At 41.0% G+C, this 18,114-nt stretch overlaps 1 long non-coding RNA gene and 1 other non-coding gene across 3 annotated transcripts in view; one reads left to right on the forward strand and one right to left on the reverse strand.

Moving 5' to 3' along the window:
* The window catches only part of LOC140918318 (uncharacterized), a 95,468-nt gene extending 78,785 nt beyond the window's left edge, over positions 1 to 16,683 (reverse strand). Inside the window, exons 1-2 of one of the 2 annotated variants that reach the window (XR_012161145.1) lie at positions 15,993 to 16,683; positions 11,152 to 11,277 (exon numbers count right to left, since the gene is read on the reverse strand). This is a non-coding gene — a long non-coding RNA (uncharacterized lncRNA). Of the gene's footprint in view, positions 1 to 11,151; positions 13,860 to 15,992 lie in introns of those variants that run through there. The other variant, XR_012161144.1, reaches the window with a different exon arrangement.
* Positions 16,684 to 16,742: 59 nt separating this feature from the next.
* On the forward strand, positions 16,743 to 16,814 carry TRNAT-CGU (transfer RNA threonine (anticodon CGU)). The gene has a single exon. It is a non-coding gene; the product is annotated as a tRNA-Thr (tRNA).
* Positions 16,815 to 18,114: the final 1,300 nt, after the last annotated feature.

The raw sequence follows: 18,114 nt of genomic DNA on the forward strand, positions 1-18,114 counted from the left end.
GAGACAATTAAACACCAAATTTGTAATTTTATAATCCCATACAAAGGTTGTTTTTCAGAACTGTGGGAAAAGGTTCATCAATCCCTTGATAAATATTGCTGTCATAGGGTTAGCAAACACTAAGAATCCCCCAACAGAGTAATAAAAGCTGGTATAGCTGCCAAGTGAACCTTGACAAACTGCACGGAGAGACCTGACCTTTTCAATTCCAGTGGATAGTCAAGGACTGCGGAGACAGAAGAATGTACAGGTGAAATCTCTTCCATTTTTGAAGATAAGTATTTTGAGGAGGTATCTTCCTACTGTATTTCCTATACTTCTGCAGAACAGGAGGTCTTTATTCCTGAGAGCCATCGAGTAACCAAGCTCTGAGACAAAGAATTCCTAGGTTGGGATGAAGAGTCTGAGGGAGTCCTAAGACAGTAGGCACGGAATGGACAAAGACTCAATGCCAGAAAAAAAGCAAGGTGATTACGGTTAGGGTACCAGACTTGTCTCAGCCAAATTGGAACAACTAAAATGGTCCTGTCTTTGTCTTGTTTGATCGTGTTCACTCTCAAGATCAAATGTTGGAGGAGACCCATGGAGAATACCCTTCATCCAAGGCAACAGGAAGGCATTCCCTAGTGACTGAGTACCCTATCCTCTTCTGGAACACAATTTTATACAGCTCTTGTTGGTGACAGTGGCTAAGAGGTTCACTTCTGGGAACCCTCAAATCAGAAAAATGTGTTTGAGAACCTGCACGTATGGCTACCACTTGTAATCTTGGGAGAAATGCTGCTAAGATCATTGCCTGTAGTGTGTTATATGCCTGGGAGATAAGAAGCTGAGATGAGGATGTGATGGGCTATTCACCAGTTCCACAGCTTTACCTTTTTCCTCCCCTTGAGATCTGATGTAAAACATACAGGCCATGTTGTCTGTCATGACTATGACAGACATGCCCTTGATTAACAGTTTGAGGAGGCTGATGTGCAAGGGACACTCCTGAGACATCCATTTGCCCTGAACAGTGTGTCCTCCTAGGTGCGCCTTCCATTCCCTGAAGGGACACATCAGACATTATGATGATGGTAGGAGGAGGCTGGGTGACAGGAACTACTGTACAGACCTGGGATGGGTTGTTTCACCAACTGAGTGATTCCAGTACTCAGTGAGGGACAGTCAGAGGCTTGTCCAAGTTAAGATACGTTAAAGGGGTCTAACTTTTCAGAGCTTGGGAGCTCAGCATTTTCAGAAAAATCAGGCTCCTTTAACATCTCTCAAGTTGGGCTCCTAGAATCACTAGCCACTTCGGAAAATCTTGTCTATCGTCTCCAGAATAATTCAGCTCAAATATACTCCAATGACTTGTTACGTTTACTGCACTGTAAACAAGTACTGCAGTGTGTTTTATAACAAGAAGGCTTTTCTCATATAGGGGAGTGTTTTCAGTAACAGCTCATATTTTTCCCTCAGAGGTAAGCTGGAAATTCCCACTTTTAGCTACAGAGGAAACATTCATTCCTGCTAATGTGGATATCTCAGTGGTAAATGGGGAACTAAGAGACACTACATCTGACAAGCAGTAGTTAGATCTGCAGCAGCACGATTAGTCACCTATTGTGTTACAGAGAAAGCACCTCCATTGCAGAATATTATGCTGGCTCATGCATGAGAAGCTGATGAGCCATGCTTACAGGAAACAAGGTAAGTTTTGGTATAGGTTGTAAATGATCAAGAACATATGTACAAACTAACCAGGTCTGAAAAGTAAAAGTTATAAAAAACTCTTTTCAGTTGCTTATTACATTGCCAGTTTTTAATCATTTGGACTGAAATTTTCCATACTGGGTGTCTGCCTTGGCCTGATAAATATATATACACATTTAATTCCAGCAAAAACCATTCAGCCATTTTCAAAAATTATGTTAGGGGAAAGAAATATTGTTTTACTCATGTTAAAAAAGTGTACAACCCTTTCGTTAACAAGCTGTAGCACATCCACCCTTTGTAGAGGGGACTTGAAATTTGGCAAGGGGTTCCGATGTCAGGAATGTGACTTTTGCAATCCCAGATCGGGGCAAGCTACAAGTCTGTGAATTATCTCAGATCATATATACTCAGTAGAGACTTGTCAGAGTTCTTCAGATAAATTATCTGTGCTTTCAATGCCCTACCTAAGAGGCCCAATAGTATAGAAGCGAAGAAACAGCCTTGATTTTAATGACATGAGCTGGGCTGTGCGATTGGTGTGTGTAGTGAGCTAAATGGGAGGAGAAGGGAATGGGGGATTGGTAGTTGGGGAGGGAGGTGGCGGAGGCAGACAGAGCTGAAATTGGTTGAGAAACCCTATATGGGTTGGGGATGCAGGAAGAGACTGAGTGGAAAAAATAACGTGTGTCATGTAAATAAAGACTATCATAATTCATATGCACAAGGGATCATATTAAGGTTGTATAGGGAACCTTAAGTCTGACACTCTCTAAACTTTTAGTGTTAGACTTAGCAACCGTAACACTCTTTTCATATAGGTTTTTTGTGTAAAATTATATAGACAGATTAGAAGAGTACTGGGCTTTTAATTAGCCAATTTAAGCAATACATAGCTATATCCCCCACCCACCTAATTCTAGTGCCTTTATGAACCCGAAGTGTGTTCTGTGAACTGACTAAATAACTAAGCCTTTGCTAATGGGATTTTTTTTTCTTCCTCATTTCAGTCGATAAGTCAGGAAAACTACCTTCTCCCTTGAATACCTCCCCATTTCTATAAATGCTAGTAACCTTGCTCCCAACAGTATCAACCATACCTTTGCCATTCCCCATTCCCTTATCTGCCACTCTGTAGCACTGGACTCATGCAGCACTCACAGTTCTAAGCCAAGATTGTGAGGGAATGTGTAAGCAGCCCTGAAAATACAGGTAATTTTGAGACTTCAAAAGAACTTTTGGGATGAAACTGGAAAAAACAGCTGACACCATCTATTACATTTTGATTAAATAGGTTTTTCATGTAAATGAAAATCAGACCCTGTGTACTTTTTTTCTTTGTTTTGGTTTTAATATTATAGTGGGATAGTAGCACCATTATAGTAAAGGTTGAGACTAGCTTATTATTTATTAATCTATTGTAGTCTTTTCTTTGGGTTAAACACCTACTTTCTACAGTGTGGCTGAGATGGGGGTGCTTTGTGTAAACAAATTACTATTGGAACTTTTTTGTGTAATTATTATAGGCCCCATAAATCTATGTAGAGAAAGCAGAAATAACACATTTCTCTTCTTTAAAAAAGGGAAGAGGGCAAAATCTGTCAACAATATTCTAGGGAGAACTACAAATTTTATTAAGTATTACTCCAACTCCAGTTATCAGCAGCTGATTTTTTAAACTTTTATTCTTTGATGTTTGACAAAGGTAAAGATATTAAATCTGAATGGAAACTGAAGTGCTGACAGCTGCTCTAAAGTTACAGCAGTTTCAGAACTCTCATTAACTGGAATGATTATTTCCACCAAGACAAAACAAAGTGAAAGAATATCCCAAGAAACTGAGTTTGTTTCCTCCAATAATAAAATATTTCATAGAAATAAAACTAAAAATGGTAAATTGCTACCAAGACCTGGTAAATCAGACAAACAAGAAGATTTTTATCCCAGACACTCACAAACTTAACGAGACAACTTCAAAAAAGACAGGACATAGATCACTCAGATTCTTTTAAAAGATTTATGTAAAGCTGTTTTGTAAGTATACCGTGAGGATGATAAATTCCCTTTCTAAAAATCAGTTTCCTACAGTTAACTGAGCAAAACAATCAAATATCAGCTGGGAACATCTCCTCTGAGAGAATCATAAAGCTCATTAAAAGAGGACACCACTCTTACAAATATTTACCTTTTCAATAAACCCATAATAAGCCTGGAGTTTTGTGTTGCAATTAACGAAGGTGCCATCATTCTTTACACAGGAAGAGATTTAATGGCAAGTAAAAGTTCTAAGCAAATGATCAAGGTAAGACAATATAAAAATACTGTAGCTGTGCCAAAATCTTAGTGATATGTCTATGTAAACTATTTATCTCATGGTGAGTAGAGGACTAGGAACCAAGGCCTGGATCCACAAAGGGATGTAGGCACTGCAACACCAAGCATCACAGTGCCTAACTTCTATTGCCTAGAAAAATCACAGGAACAACACTGCAATCCACAAACCCTGAATTAGACACCTAGGCTCACTATACAACGAGTGGGCAGACAGAGGCACCTTAGACTGAGATCCACACAAAGTGAGGAGCTGCCTAAGCTAGCCAATGAGAGGAACCTATATCTGCTTGGTGATCCACAAATGGGAAACCATTTCCTAGAGCTTGGGAGCCTAAGCAATTTCTTCCAGAGTTAGATGCCTGCCACACTCCACACAAAATGGCAAGAGGAAGTGGAGTAAGTGGGAGAAAGGAAATATCACTAACTCCATTTTACAGATCGGGAACGTTGGGGGGAAATAGAGAGAAAGAGAATATATATATGACTCTGTAGTCCAGGTGTGGGTAGTGCACCCATTTAGGAGGTCCAGTCTCCCTTCTCCAATCACTCCTTGATTATTTATCCATAGTGGCACATCTTCAACAGAAGAGACTGAAGGAACCCTACATCAGAATATCACACAGCTCAATGATCACAGTGCTCTCCTGAGAGGTGGGAAAGCCCTGTTTAAATCATCTCTCCCCATAAGGTATAGGGGGGAATTGAACCTGAGTCTCCCACATCTCAGATGTGTGCGCTAACTACTAGGGAAAAAGTTTTAAAGTGGGCAGTTGTGGCAGCAGCACCACTTGCTCCACCCAGATTTTGAATGGGATCTGATCTGTTAGGCACCGCTGAGCCTGCCTACCAGAGCAGGCACCACGCACCATTTAGGAGGGCAAATGCCCATCTTTACCTGGTTGAAGATCGCTCTGGGACTTAGGTAGGACATAGGTGTCTGGACGGTTAGACTGATGCATGTGCCCAGAAGCAGAAATTTAGGAATTCAGTGAGTTTAGGTGCCTACAAGATTCAGCAGGAGTTTTGTTGATCACAGTGGAACCTAATCCCACATTCAGGTGCCTAAGTCCCTTTGTGGATTGAGGCCCAAGACTTCTCAGTTCTGTTACAGGATCTGCTGCTGTCTCATCCTGTGCCCTTAAAGACACTGAAGCCAAAATTTTCAAACTTGGGTGCCTTCATTTAGACCCCTAAATAAATCTTTAATCCAGCAAAGCACATACGCCTTGCAGAACTAAGTATAGGCTTAAATGGTTTCTCCAATCAGCACCAGAAGAGTCAGTACTTTTTTGTTTAAAGAGGTGTCAAACTCCTACTGACTTCATGAGCAGCTGCAGTTGCTTTGCTCCTCCTGAAAACCAGGCCGCTTATTTAGGTGCCTATATGCAGATGTAGGGAGCTAACTTTAGGTATCTCCATTTCAAAATTTCAGTAATAACTTCTCTGTCCATAAATGTTGTCACCTGGAAAATAGGGATAATACCCATATGTCTCAAAAGGGTGTTACAATACTTAAATAATTAATGCCTATAAAGTTCTTCAAGGCCCTCTAATGGAAGGCAAAAAAATATAATTATTGAACCTCATACTCTGACATCAAACATGACTATTTGAAGGAGACACAGAAAGACCACAACCATGGGCCTCACTCCATTAATGTTGTCAATAACATTTCATTTAAAATGTCCTTAAGTGACTGTTAAGTCTCTCTCAGGATCATGCCTTGTAGCAGTACTAATGAAGACACATTTTTATTTCTGGTAGTGTTCCGACAGAGTGGGTTAAGATTATATAGTCACTCACTGAATGTTATCAAAATAAATATGAAAAGTTTCATTTGTAATAAAATGACTTGGTTCCTTGGATTTTCATCAGATGAAACAGAACAACACATTAACTAGTAACTGAATTAAGTGGAAGGCACTGTGAAATGCACCACAAGTGCATGACTGGTATGAAATGTCTCCATGAATGAGGAGTACAGAAAGAATTAATGAGTGATGCTTGCAAGAATAATTTTAGAAAAATAATCAGACCTCCCAACATTCATATACACAGATAACACAAATATTAGAGACAAATTTGAAGGAATGGTGCCAGACTCTTAATCACACTTATAATTATTAGCATATCAGACATCCTGACAGTATACTTCAAATTAATCCGGTAAAAGTATTTCCATTCCTCACTACTCATGTCCACATTGGTTGAATAAAGTGGAAAAAATATTTTAATGTGAAATGTACATATTCTAAAACATTTTCCCCCCCTCTAAGTGAGCCTACTTCACATTTTGTTTGTGAACAATTAAAAGGTTTTGGTACTCAGTAGATTGGAAGTTAATTTCCAGCTCTGCCACAGACCTCCTAATATAATGAGATACGAAGCACAGAGTTGTTAAACTGTTGGGGGACTGATGAAGCTAAGGGAGTCTGCCCCATTCAAACAGCAAAATTCCTTTTGTTCCTAGTGGACAACAAGCAGCACAGGAGCCTCTGAGGCTGTACTGAAGCTGCTAAATTGCCACAATCACTAAAAATAGTTAGGAACCTACAGGTGGGCTAGCAAGATTTCCAGCCCTATTTGAAATTCTCCTGTGACCAGTCCAGATCCAAGATGGAGGGAGAAAGAAAAAAATTGCCAAAGAAAATGCAAATAAAGTATGTCTTGCCAAAAGTGCATTTACAAAAGGTGCCTACAAGATTCAGCTGGAGTTTTGTTGAATCTCCTGCTCCGCTTTATGGAGGTAGAAAGACTGGATGGGCATGATCAAGTCTGCAAACATGAGCTGGAGAAGCTTTCAGAATATATGACTCACTTACAAATATCCATACACATATTTTTCAGAAACAAAAGTATTTCCAGTAAAAGATTTATAAAGCTTTGTTGTCTAAACAAGAACGCAACAAAACCCTATTTCTTCCTCTCTGCTGAACCCTCCAAACCCAGTCTAGGGTGTTTATCGCAGGCTCAGGGAGAAAATATTTGTAGGAGCCTCTTGTTTAAAACACGGGCAGTACATCACTGAAACTCAGACATATCCACATATGTATTAACTTGGATACTCAGCATTTACTCAAAAACACTTGATTTGTGGCAAGTCTGCCATGCTTTCTCACTGGATATCCACCATCTGAATATAAGCTGGGGGTCAAGACTCTTGACAGGACTGCCTGGCACATAAAGAGGTATCAGAGACAGTACTTGAGGCCATATTAGTCATGCATATAGGATATCTTATTCCTGAGCATACACTAATAACCCTCTTTAATCTTCCAATATAATCAAAACTGCAGTTATGCCATGTTTTGTGAGCAAGATATATCTGTTTTGTGATTGATTGCTATCTGAAAATTCATTAGTTCATGATGCCCTAACAATGATACTAAAGGAACACAAACTTCAATGTGTATACAAAACATTTTTCTTTTAAATGAGATATTTTATCAACAAATCTTTGTCTCATCTTTCTGAAATCTGAAGTCTAAAGTGCAAATCAACTCAATCTCCCTGGAAAACAGAATGAAAAGAACATGTCACAAAAATCACATGTTAAGGCAGTTAAATATCAATAAAACAATCTGGAAAAAACAAACTATGCTCCAGAAAGTGCTTAGAACCTATTCCAAACCTGGCTGAACATCTAGATTAGTTCCAAAATGTTACTGTTGGCTGTTCATTTGCTTCTTTCCATTCATAAACACTCCATAAACATATGCTACTTACTTAATGTTTATATCGGTATATTAAAGCTTTATTATTATTTATATTACAGTAGCAAGGCCCCAATATCACAGAGTAAGGCCCCATTGGGCTCTGTGCTGTACAAACATGTAACAGGAAGTCAGTCCCTGTGCCAAGGGTCTCACTCACGCTCTAGGCTTATGCCAAGACATGAGCTGCAACAAGTAGATAAAACAAATGTGGGTGTGGGCAAGACAAGTAACAGTGAAACAAGCATGTTTTGTATAGGTGACAGCTTGCCACCTGCCTAAGCATTGCTAGACAGCATTGTTTTGGAGGTTTCAGAGCAGAGATAAGTCTTCAGGAAGCATCTGAAGGAGAATAATATGGTGGCTTTATGGATTTTGTCAGAGAGTTTTTTTCTCTCCATGAATAAGAGGAGACACAGAGGAATACAAAAAGGTGTTAGTAGGAGAAGTGGATTGGTGATCTTTCCTTTTTATTCCAGAATCAACTAGGTGTTGCCCGGGTTCAGCTTTAGACAGCATCCACACACTGAGAAAACTGCTTTAAAAACTCATCCTCTTCCACAGGAATGACTTTATTTTTAAAAAAATCAATAAGATTCAAATTTAGTTCATACCTTCTCCTAGTCACAGCTGCTTCTCAGTTTCCTTCTTTGGGAAAGCTCAGCCTACAGCCTAGATTCTCTGCCCCTTATATCTGGATGGAGTGCTGAGATATGAACAACAGACTCAGCAAAAGCCACTTAATATTTTCCCCAGTAGTATCAACACTTTAAAAATGGTAGGGGTGTTTCAAGCAAACACTAAAAGCCTGTTACACTGCTGTTTAAGTTTGATGTAAAGCAGTGGCTCTCAACTTTTTCAGACTACTGTATCCCTTTCCGGAGTCTGATTTGTCTTGCATACTCTAAGTATCACCTCACTTAAAAACTACTGCTTACAAAATCAGATATAAAAATACAAAAGTGTCACAACATGCTATTACTGAAAAATTGCTCACTTTCTCATTTCTACCACATAATTATAAAATAAATCAACTGGAATATAAACATTGTACTTACATTTCAGTATACAGTATATAAAGCAGTATAAACAAGTCATTGTCTGTATGAAAATTTAGTTGGTACTGATTTTGCTAGTGCTTTTTATGTAGCCTGTAGTAAAACTAGGCAAATATCTAAATGAGTTGACATATCTCCTGGAAAATCTCTGTGTATCCCTGCTTGAGAACCACTGATGTACAGGAACTCTAGAGCTTGATGTCATCTGCATCTGCTGGCATTTCAGCTCATGTCTCACGAACTCTCCCAACAGCGACTTACAGATGTTGAATAATATGACCCTACAGGACTATACAGGTAAGAGCTTTGGTGACATAGTAACAACAACCCTCTGTATTTGGTCTGAAAGGAAGGACTATTCCTGGTTATCTATTAGACCACCCCAGATACAGGTGATTGTCTCTGTAAAATAAGAAATACATTTTTTAGAATGAAAAGTAGTATGTTCTGAGGTTCAGTGCAGGCACTCAGTTTATGAAGTGAAATACACTCTGAAAAGAAAAATACAGCTATTCCAGGAATTATTATATATACACACATGCATGAAGTTTTGTAGTAGGATGGTAAATTAATATCTTGTTTCTTGTAAACACTGTACTTGTTTCTTATAATTTTCCTTTTCAATTAATGGGACAAAAAACTCAGTTTAATCGCCTTAAGAAATTTAAAAATACATATGTGGCATTTTTAAAGACTAAAGAAGTAATAAAAAGGTTAGAGGATTAATCTATACGGATTTGTAAAATCAGGGGCGAGGGTTGTCTTTTTTGTTTGGCTTTTTACTTTTCAGCAGTTTTGAAGAACTTTGGAAGACATACATGAATTCTTGCTACACATCAAGAGTGAAAATTAGTATCTGGATGATTTTTTTTTAATCCGCAGAACATAGAAAAATGCTTGCTTTTTTTATTTGCAAGAGAGTTCAAGTAAGCTATTCATCATCCAGTGGAACATCATCATCTTAAATCTAGTCTCATTTAAAAAGTCTGAACTGGTTTAGTGGTTTCAGAAACCCAACCTCATGCACATGTTCAGGACGAACAACATTAGCAAAGGCAATTTCAGTAGTGGAAAAATCAACATCAAACATCTAACAGTGAAAGTTCTCATTTTAATTCTGAATTATACAACTGTATCCCCCAGAATACAGTGATTTTCCTGTGCAGAATCAAGAAAAAAAATAATCTATTGTTAACCACTTCAGCATTTCCTGAAGAGTATCTTGTAAGGAAAACAATGCATCACATACAAAATGGATTTCTACCAGCAAATGAATCCCAATTCAAATCCTCAAAGATTAGGAAAAAATATTTTCCAAAATTTAGCTTTGGGGGGAAAAAGGATAAAATGTATTTTCATGTTGTTAAGAATTCACTTGCAATCAAAATTGGAACATGTTCTGTAACAGTTAAACAAGTTTACAGAGAGGATTCCGTTATCAAAAAGAAACCACTTCCAAACCAATTCTCAATGATATAAAAGAAGCACAATGGAAAGAATAGCATTGATGACATTGACAGATTTCCTTTAGCATACAGATTTTAATATAAAACAGAAACATCACTTGGCTCACTGGAAAATTCCTCCTACTCGGACAGAGTCCTTAGAAAAAAGATTCCAAAGGCTCCTTCTTCCAATCACTCCTAATTCCAGTGATTCCAGCAATGAGAATTGCAAGAGACATACCATTTATTCCAGAACAAGTTAGAGATCAGCCTGAATGGCATATTAGAAAGAAAAGCATGGATCATAATTGTGCTTTCCCCTTATAGACACAGAAACCTACTGATGCCTCCATGCCAAACCCATCTAGGATAAGCAGAGTAAAAAGAGAAACAGTTTTGGAAAATGTAAATAGTTTACCATTCAACAATGAAGAAACTAAATATTTCCTTGAGTTCCATGTAAAAAAGAAAATAATTCAGAAAAAAAATGGAGAACTTCCAAAAAAAAGTAGCAGAATCATTAAGAAAATGTATGCTCCTAGCACTACAGTTCCAAGAAGAGATCATGGCAGGAAATACAGGAAAAGCCCAACATTAACCCTAGTAAACATTCTCAAGTCCCTGGATATAAATTTCATATTAGATGCAAGATCTGTAGTCATGTATCCAGAAGAAAGAGAAATGCCACAAACCTTTATTCTCAAATCACTGAAATCAGAAAATTAATATACTTGCTTCACACACTACTGTGAAATCACTAAAACTTAAATCAGGAACAATTCCTGCAATGGCTAAAATAACCTTCAGAGCAGGTCATCTTCACCTTTAAAAAAAAAAAAAAAAAAACCACACACCTCTGATTCCTTATGGTAATAAAACAAAAAGGGTTTAAGGACCCTTACTTACCATTTATAACCCAAGATGCTCTTGTATTCCTCTGGAGAATTCCTTCAGCATATAGTGAGTCTATGAAAACGATGATACCCAAGGCCCCACCTGCACTTGCAGAAATCCAGCCAAGTGGTGCTGTAACTATCTTAAGAAAGAATGAAACTTCATTTATTTCTACATTACTATGGAGGAGAAATCTACAAATGTAAAAAAAAAAAAAAGAAAAGAAAAAAAAATTACTATCCAGCTGCAGAACATCACTGACTAGACAAGAGTCAGGAACTCATTCATTTCACCTGTGCCTCACTGAGTTTTTATGGAAAGATTACCAGAAGCATATTTAGAGGTAAATCTCATAGTTAATGATCTTTTCTTAAACACTAAGCAAAATCTTGAAAAACATGTGAAGATGACCACTATATAGCAACACTGCACTACTCATGACATTAATACTGCACAACAGCCCATCAAAAAATCAAGGAACATGCAAAATGAAAAAGTATCCAGAAAAATCCTTTTACTAAAGAGTGCCTATCAGTGCACTGGGATCCCAAGGAGATGACAGAAAAACAGAACATTCAAATAAAACTAACAGAACACTTACCTACCCTGTGGCTTCAATTTTAAAAAGAGGCATCTATTTAGAGCTAGAAATGAAGGCAGAGAAACTTAACGTGTATCTAAAACAGAAATTAAAAATGAATTTGAGATTACCACCAGAAGACATACTAGAATTTTGCACAATTAACAAAGTTGTGGACAGAAAAAGTAAAAAAAAACTTCTTCTAATCAAAATCCGAAGTTCTGCTCCCATGCTCAGCAGAAGATAGAAGACTACACACACACGCTCTCTCAAAAAACAGGGTCCACAAACAGGACTGTCCATTGGACTCTCCAAAAACATGTTATGTAAAAGAATGGATTCAAAGTTCCCCAACTAATAAAGATTGAGAACAAGTACAATATTAAGAGGTCGTGTCAGAAGTAAATGCAGTAAGTGCAATTTGGTTTGGCTTTGCTCTCCCTCTATTGAAAAAAGTTAATTTAAAACAGAAAGGAGTACCAGAAAACTAAGAGATATACCTTGTCATCTTAAAGACATACAGGAATTTAATCCTTCAAAACTTTAACCCTGAGAGACAAAGCAAGTATCTTAACTTCCTCCTACCATATTTCAACAACGGTTCAACTTTGAGCTCCCCAGTGCAGCACACACAGCAGAATTAAAGGATATGACTTTTGTGACATCATATCATGTAAGAAATGACAATACCAACAGAAGCTAGACCAACAAAGGATAATGATTTAAACAGCACGAACATTTTAAAAAAAACTCCTTAAATTCATCAACAAACAGCTCTTTAACTAGATACCTAACAACAGCATCAAAATACTCAAATAAGAGAGTGGTTTGACCTAGGACATCAAGCCACTGTTTTGTAACCAGATCAGATGACTTTCTCTAGGCAAGATGAAATTTTCTATTTTTACATCGGTCATTAAGACATGTATTATTTCACCTAAACACCACCTTAACCATCATTTCATCTTGGATTATTAATTTCTCCATGTTATTCGAAGTAACTTTACAATATAAAGGTCTCAGCAAACACTGAAGAAATGTATACAATATTTCATATCTCTGAGAAGCCAAGTCATGTACACAAAGCATAATTCACATAACACACCCACTATACATACGCGTGCACACACTGCTGCTACCACAACAAAAACATATGATTTACCAGCTCACCAGAGAGGGCATAAAAAAGGGCAGCACAGCAGCCTAAAGACAGAACTGTACATGTACCACAAGATAAGGTTCCAGTCAGTGAGTCTGGGGCAGAGAATGGCAGGAAGAACCAGGTGGGCCAGATGTGGCAAGCACAACAATCTAAGATTACCTATTACAGTTTGGTCCTCACCTGGTATCATAAGGATCAGGCCAGAGGGATCAGAAGGAGGTAACCCTTCACCTAATTGGGATCACTAGCTGCACATGTGCATCCTTAGTCACAAAAGCAAAACTTATCACCCCCACATACTTCATCACCATATCAGGGATGCTAAGAGCAATCCATATGTTTAACGCAAAACCAGCATCTTCATTAGGGGAAGGATTCTCTCTTGATATCTAGAGTTGATTCATTGCACCAGAGTCCACACCATGCTATGGAACTGTAAGTTAGCAAATGAACGTGGCTGGATGAAAGATGCTGCAAAAGAAAAAACTCAGCAGAGGATTGGGCCCATTCAGGTCATTACTAATGTCTCAGTTGTGGCTTTCCCTGCTGGGCAGTCTCAAGAACACACCAGAATGTAGACTGATCCACCTTTCATCAAATCCTCACTAGGGGTTCACTTAATTATTTTATTAACTGAGCTATCCACAGTTAAATATGCCTCATTTCACCCTACATTTCATACAATAAGTTCATGCAGCTCTAGAACTACTATGGCAAACTACAAAACTGAAACAGATTTGTTCTTTTACACTTAGAAACTCCAGCTAAGGTTAGGACCCCATCATGCTAGTTGCTGTACAAACATATTAAGAGACAGTCCCTGCCCTAATAAGCTTACCTTCTAAATAAGACAAAGAGAGGGGAAAAAGAAAAGAAGTACTTGTGGCACCTTAGAGACTAACCAATTTATTTGAGCATATGCTTTCGTGAGTCTCTAAGGTGCCACAAGTACTCCTTTTCTTTTTGCGAATACAGACTAACACAGCTGTTACTCTGAAAAGAGAGGGGAAGTGATTTGTCCATGGTCACACATATCAGTGGCAGAGCAGAGCACACAATTCAAGTCTTGAGAGACTCAAATCAGAGCCCTATCATTAGGCCACATTGTCTCACTGTTTTTTGCTACAGTATCCTGTAGGTTTTGAATTATTATGGTTTCTCTTTGAAGGAAATTTATTGTGATAAAGTAATGCCAATATGTGCAATTCTTTTCTTCACTGGACAATGAATCAGTTCTTCATTTATACTTTTATTTCTGAGGACAGCGGGGATTCAGGATTCATACACCAAGAGGGCAAGGAAGGTTACTCTTGAACATAGGCGATCACTACTGAGACAGCTTAATTTTGCTTAGACTCATTGCACCAGGTAGACCCTTTTGATTTTATCTGACATCAGCAACCGGAAGGATCATACATCACAAAATTAACCAAGAAAACCACTTAACTTGGGTGTCTGGGATAATTCTCCTCAGAGGATTTAATGGGATCTCTCTGGGTGTATCTGCACTGTGTCTGTGAGCGAGCCTCCCTGCCCAGATCCACACTTAAGAACACTAGCACAACCTCTGCTCACTTCAAACAGCTGTACAGATGGTGCTTTGACGTTGTGGCTGAGGCTGGAGCTCAGGCTCTCAAAGTTTCCCCAGCTTCAGAGCCAAATCTTCAGTGTCTACACAGCTATTTTTAGAGCACTAGTGCTAGCCTCATTACCAGAAGCCCATGGACCTGGACTCGGAGGCTCACTCCCACAGGGCATGTCTATGCATCATATGAGGAGTCTGAGTAGAGCAGCAAACCTGATTGTCAATTTATCTTCAGAGATATGCTTAGGGGACATCTATGAAGGTGGTTTTCAAACTGTGGTCACGACCCAGTACTGGATCGTGACATATAAGGCACTGGGTTGCAGCGGCTCTGGTCATCGCTGCCAACCAGGCTGTTAAAAGTCCCGAGAGCAGTGCTGCCCGGCTAAGGCAGGCTAGTCCCTACCTGTTCTGACACCGCGCTGCGCCCTGCAAGTGACCAGCAGTAAGTCCAGCTCCAAGGTGGGGGCCACAGGGCTCCGCACACTCCCATTGGCCAAGCTGGAGGCCGGTGCCTGCGGGCAAGAGCAGCATGGAGCCACTTGCCTGCCTCCATCTAGGAGCCAGACCTGCTGCTGGCCGTTTCTGGGGCACAGCATGGTCTGCGGTGTTAGGACAGGCAGGAAGCCTGCCTTAGCACCCCTGCTGCACTGCTGACTGGGAGCCGCCCGAGGTAAGCCTGCATCCGAATCCCCTGCCCACACCCCAAACCCACAGCCCCAACCAAGCCTGCACTCCCAGCTCAGAGTCTGAGGTAATCCCCTTCCTGCACCCCAAACCCCTCATCCCCAGCCCCACTCAAGCCCACACCCGAACTCCCTGCCCCAGCCCAGCATCCCCTCCCACACCCTAAACTCCTCATTCCTGGCCCCACCCCACAGCCCTCACCCCAACCCTCATCCCCAGCCCTGAGTCCCTCTCAAACACCAAACCCCTCATCCCCAACTCCGTTGGGTCATGGGCATCAACAATTTTCTTCCATTGGGTTGCCAGAAAAAAAGTTTGAAAGCCACGATCTATGGAGTTGGGATTGAACTTTGCCTAGCACTAGAGCAGGGGTTCTCAACCTTTTCCTTTCTGAGCCCCCCTGCTATTAAAATTCTATGGTCCACCCATGCCACAAGAACTGGTTTTCTGCATATAAAAGCCAGGGCCAGCATTAGGGGGTAGGAAGCAGGGCAACTGCCTTGGGCCCCAGGCCACAGCTATATTGCTCAGGGTTGGGTGCAGCCCCAGGGGTTTCAGCCCCATGCAGTGGGGCTTTGGCTTTCTGCCCAGGGCCCCAGCGAATCTAATGCTGGCCCTGCTTGGCACCCCACGCCCCATCCCGAAACCTGCTCACAGCCCACCAGGGGGCCCCAGACCCTGCAGAGTGGAATTTTTCAGTCTGAGGAAAATCATAACACTGTACAGAAGGAGTAGATGGATTTGTGCTGTGTATGTACTTACCTACTACTATAAAACCAGTGACATCTACTGGCAGACAATAATATTTATCACGTTCGTATATTCAATAAAACAGTTACCGTGCAGAAAGCTTGTGACTGCTGCTTTTCTCAGGAGGTGCCTACCTCCCCGGCTGAAATCTGACTGCCTTTCGCCCCCGGCAGACTGAGCGGGAAGCATCTCAAGTGACACCCCCACCCGCTATTCCAACACCTCAACACAGACCCCCTCACCCCAAAACCTGTCTCCCACTTCTCCCTCAGGCCCACACTGACGGCCGGGCACCCGCTTGCCACCCCACTTGTGCAACGTGAGTGTGCAAGCCCCCGCCACGGCTGCGGGCCACGCGCTGGTCTCCCCGTATTCCCTTGACCCTTTCCCCTAGCACGAAGGGGACGCCCCACGCGCCTCCTCCGGCTAACGTTCCCGCCCCGTAACGGAAGACGGGAAGGGAATTTTACACCCTCCCCTATTTGAGCCACGGTAAACCCCCTCCGCGCAGGGCGGGCCGGCCGCGCGCTCCCCCCGACCCCCACACAGCCTGGGCGGGGAGCGTGAGCCGCCCCCGCGGAGAATCCCTGGCCCCGGGCTCTGCGGCGAACGCCGGAGAAGCCCCCAGGACTCCCCGCTTACACAGCACCAGCAGCTTGCTGCGAACGACACGCAACGCTCGCGTCAACCAGCCAGTGCGCATGAGTACTCGGACCACTGAAAGTGGGAGGAGCTGGTGCTTCTAAATGCTGCCCACGCACTCGGAGGTGCCTCAAGAGCACGCCCACTGTCGGGAGTGGTGCCAGCATATATAGCTGTCAAGCGGCGATTTCAACGCAGGCGCGGTGGCCAAGTGGTAAGGCGTCGGTCTCGTAAACCGAAGATCACGGGTTCGAACCCCGTCCGTGCCTAATCCACTTAAGGCCGGTGGTTTTCCTGAGAAGAATTGCTGGGATCATTTTTAGGGGAAAGGCTCAGTAGCATCCAGCGGAGCACGAAGATTTGGTACAGCTGCACACGGGGCCTTTTCAGACACCTCCTTCTGTCTGCTGAGAACCTGCATGTCTGTGTCTCGCTCGTATTGCATTAGTCTCTGTCACTTTCCTTCTGACTATTGCTCAGCTGAGGTCTATGCTTCACCTACCCAGCTATAATTGTCTCCATCCCTGTTTTCATTGTGTATCCTAATTTATTCTTATGCATCCTTCACCCCAATCTCTTGGCACTCACCCAACCTGCAGCAGATGCAATGCCCCTCAGACGGGAGAAATAAAGAGAGGTGGCTCTCCCAAGCCAGACTGAGTACAGGTTGTAATAGCACTTGGGAGTTGTCTCTTTACCCTACAGGCTTGCCTTGCTTTTCCTTGTATTTCCAGCAGCCAGGGACTGAATTGCCATGAGGAAAAAAAAGTTGTGCAGTATTTCAGGCAGATAAATGCATACAAACAAAACACATTGAATACCACAAGTACCAATGCAGACCAAGAAGCTGAGAGCTTCTTTGGACGTGCAGAGCACGGTGAACTCCCACTTTACTCAATGGACCCCAGCCTTCTTCCACTGAAATCAATGTCAAAACTCCCATTGATTTCAATACGAGCAGGGTTTACCCGTTATAGCTTTTCTCAGACTTATTTGGCTCTACCTAAATACCAATCTATCTTTGTTTATTCAAGTTCCTGCAAAGCTAAATATGCAGTCTTTCTCTAGAGTACCAGCCCTGGAGCCTGATCTTGCATGCCTGGTGAACTAAGGAATGTTGACGTTTGATGCCAGCAGCAGGGATATGGGATTGGTCCCAAAATTTATGAACTGCAGATTAGGAGAAGATTGTTGGTCCATACAAAGCACATAAAGCACACACTCCCCTCTCTCATGCTTCAATACACTTATGTGTGGGTGTATAGCCATTCTCAAAAGTTGTGTATCAAATTTGTTGGATAATGATCATAATAAAAGGAGCAGTATGTCATCTATAAATGTTTCTCTCTGTTTTTAAAGAATGTAAATCCTGCTTTTATTTTGGTTATGGGGAGTGGTAAAAATATTAGATTAATTTATCTGTGTCACTAAATAAAAGTATTATTGGTAAGTAGGTCTTGGTATCATGCTTTATTTTACAATGCAAAAATATAAAATGTATTTTGTTTACAATTGCATGGTCAAGATAAAAAGAAATTTAAAGTGTACTTAATTGTATTAATAATGACA

The sequence above is a fragment of the Lepidochelys kempii genome, chromosome 10, assembly GCF_965140265.1.
Source record: "Lepidochelys kempii isolate rLepKem1 chromosome 10, rLepKem1.hap2, whole genome shotgun sequence".
Lineage (NCBI taxonomy): Eukaryota > Metazoa > Chordata > Testudines > Cheloniidae > Lepidochelys > Lepidochelys kempii.